At 42.0% G+C, this 5474-nt stretch overlaps 1 protein-coding gene and 1 pseudogene across 5 annotated transcripts in view; one reads left to right on the top strand and one right to left on the bottom strand.

Moving 5' to 3' along the window:
- Positions 1 to 5474, bottom strand: part of Katna1 (katanin catalytic subunit A1) — a 52482-nt gene that overhangs the window by 24564 nt on the left and 22444 nt on the right. The window lies entirely within an intron of this gene.
- On the top strand, positions 4364 to 4927 carry LOC101587401 (annotated as a pseudogene).

Raw genomic sequence — 5474 nt, 5'->3', positions numbered from 1 at the left:
CACACACACACACACACACACACATACACACACACACAAAAAAAAAGAACAAGCTTAGCAAAGCACAGGGACCGCGGTTCAATCCCCCAGGACCACATGCCAGCCTGCCCTGCCCCCTGGTGGGCTGAGCTGGACACACACACACACACACACACACACAAATAAATTAATAAATAACCTGATATAAACATTACTTGAGGACAGTTAGTTACAAGAGCTCATGCATGGTGCTCTGTATTTGCATAGTCTCTCGATTTCTGTTGCAGGGTTCAGTGCTCTCAAATATTTATTAGAATACTATTAGATGCCTAGATTTCGTTGGGGCCACTAAAAGAAGAAAAAAAGAAAAGTATTCTCAAATACCTACATGAGTATTTTAAAAAAGGAGATATGTAAATGAAGCAAGTCTAACAGAAGGTGTGAAACAGATTTAGTGCTACAGCAACAGGAATGGCCTCATGAAGACTGACAAGCTAGGCTTGGAAACAGGTGTTGAATCAGAGATGAGGATACAACTGGAGACAAGAAAATCAATGAAGAAAAACATAGGGAAAAAATGAGATTAATCAGAGTAACAGATATGAAAACATAAACCTGCATGTAATGGGAAGCACTGAGACAGTACTGAACAGATATTTGTGGTTCCGCAAATAGAAGATGTGAGCCAGTTCAAGACTAATTCTTGGGGCTGGGGAGATGGCTCAGTGGAATAAATGCTTCCCTGGCAAGTGCAAGGGCCCGAGTTCAATCCCCAGTTCTGCCAAAAAAAAAAAAAAAAAAAGACTAATTCTTCTAAAATCCTTCCAGTAGATTCAGTCAACTGCCAATAAGAATCATCTGTGGTACAATACCTGTAATCCCAGCACTCTGGGAGGCTGAGGCAAGTAGGTCATAAGTTCAAAATCTGCCTAGGCACCTTAGGGAGATCCTGTCTCAAAATAAAAAATAAAATAAAAGACCTAAGGAAGGGCCAGGGAGATGGCTCGGTGGAATAAGCACTTCCCTGGCAAGTGCAAGGGCCTGAGTTCAATCCCCGGTTCCGAAAAAAAAAAAAAAAAAAAAAAAAAAAAAAAGACCTAAGGAAGTAGTTTGGTATAAAAGCCCTAGGTTCAATTCCTAGTACCCCCCAAAAAACAAACCCAAAATGATCTACTGAAAAGGTTTAGGCTTTAGAAAGAGTAGTCTAATACTGAACAAGATACACTGATAAAATGCAGAATACAGGGAGATGTTTGCATATTGCATGTTAAAAAGTTATAAGGAAAACATCCTATTAATGCAAATAAATAAATAACATGAAGCCCTGGCCTAAAACTGCAGCAGTGGGAAGAATCTGGAAGACAGCCTTTCTGAGGTGCCATCTCAGGAAAGACCTGAACAAAACAACAAAACAGCCAGAGGTGATGGCACACATCGATACTCTTAACACTCATAAAGCTGAGTCAGGGGATCACCATGAGTTTCATGCCATCTTGGGCTACATAATAAGTTCAAGGCCAGCCTGGACTACACAGCAAGACACTGTCTCAAAAAAAAAAAAAAAAAGAAAAGAAAAGGGCAAGAGAGACAGGCAGAAATGGAGGCAGATAGAGGCAAAGACCAAGACCAAGCTACTAAACTGCAACTAAAAGAAAGGCAAGTAGAAGCATACTTGTGTGCTTGATTTGTTCATGAATCCACAGTAGCTAAGGTAGAGAGGAATAAGCACTTAGGATACAGAGGTAGGGACTTTCACAGGGCCTGGTAAAACATTTGAAAACACCAGGTTTCATCCTGTGAGATGGGAAGAGATTTGAGGGATATCCACTGATATACTGATATACATACATACATATATACTTATATACAAACATTCATTTATTTATTTATGGCATCAGGAATCGAACTTGGGACCTCTCACTTGCCAGGCAGACACTGTTCCACTGAGCTATATGCCAAGCCTTCCCTTTTTTTTTGTTTGAAAGAGCTAGGATTGAACAGAGGGCTCAGTGCATGACAGGCAAGAGCTCTATCACTGAGCCACATCCATAGCCCTTTTCTTTCTTTCTTTTTTAAATTTTGTTCAATCCCCAGTATTGCAAACAAAAGAAAATATTCAAGAAAAGAAGCAGCCATATGAAGGGACACTACAATAAATACAGGGCTCATTAACCCTGATGTGATAGCATTCTTGGCCTTGTAAGAATAGTGAGGCTGCTCTTATTCTCTACTCTGTGAACATGCAGGAAGAAGGCAGCCATCTGCTGAAGAAAAGTCCTCAGAAGCAACTAAACCCTGTGATTACACTTACAGCCTCCAGAACTGTGAGAAACAAATTCCTGTTTTGTTTTTCTTTTTTGTATTTTAGGGAAGTGTCTACAGGGTGTTCAGGGTCTCACTACTAGACTGGACTCATAGTTATCCACCTGCTTTCTTAGCCACTTTTTCTTTAGTTCCTAATAAAAGTACTAAGTCTATGACTCCTGATGCCTTCTGACTATTTACTAAATTTTTTTCTTATTCATAAACACCTTTATGTAAATTACATTTTGTTGTATTTCATAATTTACTTAAAAAGTAAATTATAAAGTTACTGTCTCAAAATAAAAAATAAAAGACCTAAGGAAGTAGTTTGGTATAAAAGCCCTGGGTTCAATTCCCAGTATCCAAAAATTAAATAACATGAAATAAATAACATGAAAAATAAATAACACGAAGCCCTTGCCTAAAACTACAGCAATGTGAAGAATCTGTAAGGTGTTTTTTGTTTTTTTTGTTTGTTTTTTTTTTTTTTTGTATTTTTTAGGGAAGGGTCTACAGGGTGTTTAGGGTCTCACTACTAGATTGGACTCAGTGATCTGCCTGTTTACAGCCTCTCAAGAGCTGGGATTACAGGCGCACGCCACCATGCTCAGTCTCAACCCAGTCTCAGCGTGCCGTGGGGCCAGCATGGCCTGGATTGAACCCCTGGCCCCTCAAGTGCTTTAATCTGCTGAGGTTATCTCAGCCTCCCAAGAGCTGGGATCAGAGGTGTGCACTAAGATGCCCAGTCTCAAAACACACAGGGGGCAGGGCGAGCATGGCACAAGAGTTTCTTTAAAAAGGACATTACAAGGCCAGGGAGATAGCTCAGTAAAATAAGTGCCTGCCTGGCAAGCACAAGGTTCTGAGTTCAATCCCCAGAACCACAAAAAAAATAAATAAAAAGGGCATTACATTGTGAACTGTGGATGTCACAAGTACTACTGTGAAAAACAATATATAGAAGACTAGAATAAGTAGACTGGATATTTGGTTTTTCCCAGTTCTAGTGAATTTTCCTACTTCTATTTACAAGCCTACTATACTTTTCTTTTTTTTAGAGACAGTCTATATAAAGTTCAGGCTGGCCTTGAATTCGCTATGTAGCACAGGATGGCTTCAAACTCAAGCCTGCTCCAGAAAAGACCTAGAATAGAAAAGGCAATCCTGGGCAATAAAAACAAGGCAGGAGGCATTACAATTCCTGACTTGAAATTATACTACAAGGCTACTGTGATAAAATCAGCATGGTACTGGCATCAAAATAGACCTGAGGATCAATGGAATAGATTAGAAGATGCTGAAGCCCCTACGAACACACTCAGCCACCTTATCTTTGACAAAGGGGCCAAACATACACACTGGAAGAAAGATAGCCTCTTTAACAAATGGTGCTGGAAAAACTGGCTCTCTACATGCCGAAAACTCAAACTTGACCCAGGTCTATCACCATGCACTAAGCTAAAGTCAAAATAGATTAAAGATCTAAACATTAAAGCAGAGACACTAAATCTCTTGGAAGAGAAAGTAGGAGGAACTCTTGAAGACATAGGGGTAGGCAAAGAATTCATGAACAAAAATCAAATCGCACGGGAAATGGTTGAAAGAATTAACAACTGGGACCTACTCTTACTGAGTTTTTGCATGTCAAAAGAAATTACCAACAAAGTGAAAAGACAACACACAAATTTGGAAAAAATCATGACAAGTACTCAGACAAAGGTCTGCTCTCTAGAATCTATAAAGAACTAAAAAACACTAGGGCCCCAAAATTTAAAGACCCAGTTCAGAAATGGGCATCTGAGATGAACACACACTTCTCAGAGGATGAAATTAAAGAAGCGAATAAATATATGAAAAAATGCTCCACATCACTAGCCATCCACGAAATGCAAATTAAAACAACATTGAGATATCATCTCACCTCAGAAAGAATGGCTATCATAAAGAAATTACCCAACAACAAATGTTGGAGAGGCTGTGGGGAAAAAGGAATCCTTCCCCCCTGCTGGTGGGAATGTAGACTGGTGCAACTTATAGAAATCACTGTGGAGACTCCTTAGAAAAGCTGGACTGGGGAGTTTGGCTTTTGAGGACGCAGAGTAGTGGTGTGTGAAGATGCCTCGTGGAAGCCGAAGCCGCACTTCCCGCGTTCCCTCTCCGGCCAGCCGGGCCCCCCAGATGTGAGCTGCGCCCCGGCCAGCACCGAGACCGGCCCCTACGGCCCCGACCCCGGTGGTGGCCCCGCCTTCTGCTGTGGGCTCCCCTGCTGCTGCGCCCCCGGCAACCTGGTCTGATGGCCCAGATGGCCACCACCGCAGCAGGTGTGGCTGTGGGCTCCGCTGTGGGGCACAAGCTGGGCCATGCCATCACAGGTGGCTTCAGTGGAGGGCGCAGGGGCGAGGCCACTAAGCCCGACATCACTTATCAGGAGCCTCAGGGGGCCCAGCTGCAGCAGCAGGAGACCGGGGCCCCCTGCTACTTTGAGATCAAGCAGTTTCTGGAGTGGGGGAAGAACCAGCCTGATGTGAAGCTCTGCGAAGGTTTCAACGAAGTGCTGAGGCAGTGCAGGATGGCAAACGGCCTCCTCTGAGCTGGAGGTGGACCCTGAAGAACTGGAAAGTCAACCCAACCAAGTTACTTTAGCATAAATATTACTAGTATAAGAAGTGTAAAACCATTCAGTTCCACCTCTCCCTGTAGCTTCAGCACTTCAGAACGGCCATGGAAGAAGGCGTTCCCACCACACAGGTGGGCTACACTTGGGACATGTGTGGCCTCCATAAGCCAGCTGTTTTGATGTTACTAATTTGAATAAAGTGATTTGTGGTTTTCGTCCAAAAAAAAAAAAAAGAAAGAAAAGCTGGACTGGAAATCCCATTTAAACCAGCTATTCCTCTACTGGGAATTTTCCTGGAGGATCTGAAAACATCCTATCATAATGATATATGTATGCCTATGTTTATAGCAGCACAAATGGTGATAGCCAAATCTTGGAAACAACCAAGGTGCCCAGCACCTGAGGAATGGTTGAAAAAGATGTGGTATTTTTACACAATGGAGTATTACTGAGCTATAAAGAATGATAAACTCGAAGCCTTTATATTGAAGTGGATGCCACTTGAAGATATACTCATAAGTGAAATAAACCAGATACACATGTGTAAATATCGTATAGTTTCCCTAGTATAAGA

The sequence above is a fragment of the Octodon degus genome, unplaced genomic scaffold (assembly GCF_000260255.1).
Source record: "Octodon degus isolate 3935 unplaced genomic scaffold, OctDeg1.0 scaffold00229, whole genome shotgun sequence".
NCBI classification, from domain to species: domain Eukaryota; kingdom Metazoa; phylum Chordata; class Mammalia; order Rodentia; family Octodontidae; genus Octodon; species Octodon degus.
This window is presented reverse-complemented; position numbering and strand designations above follow the sequence as displayed.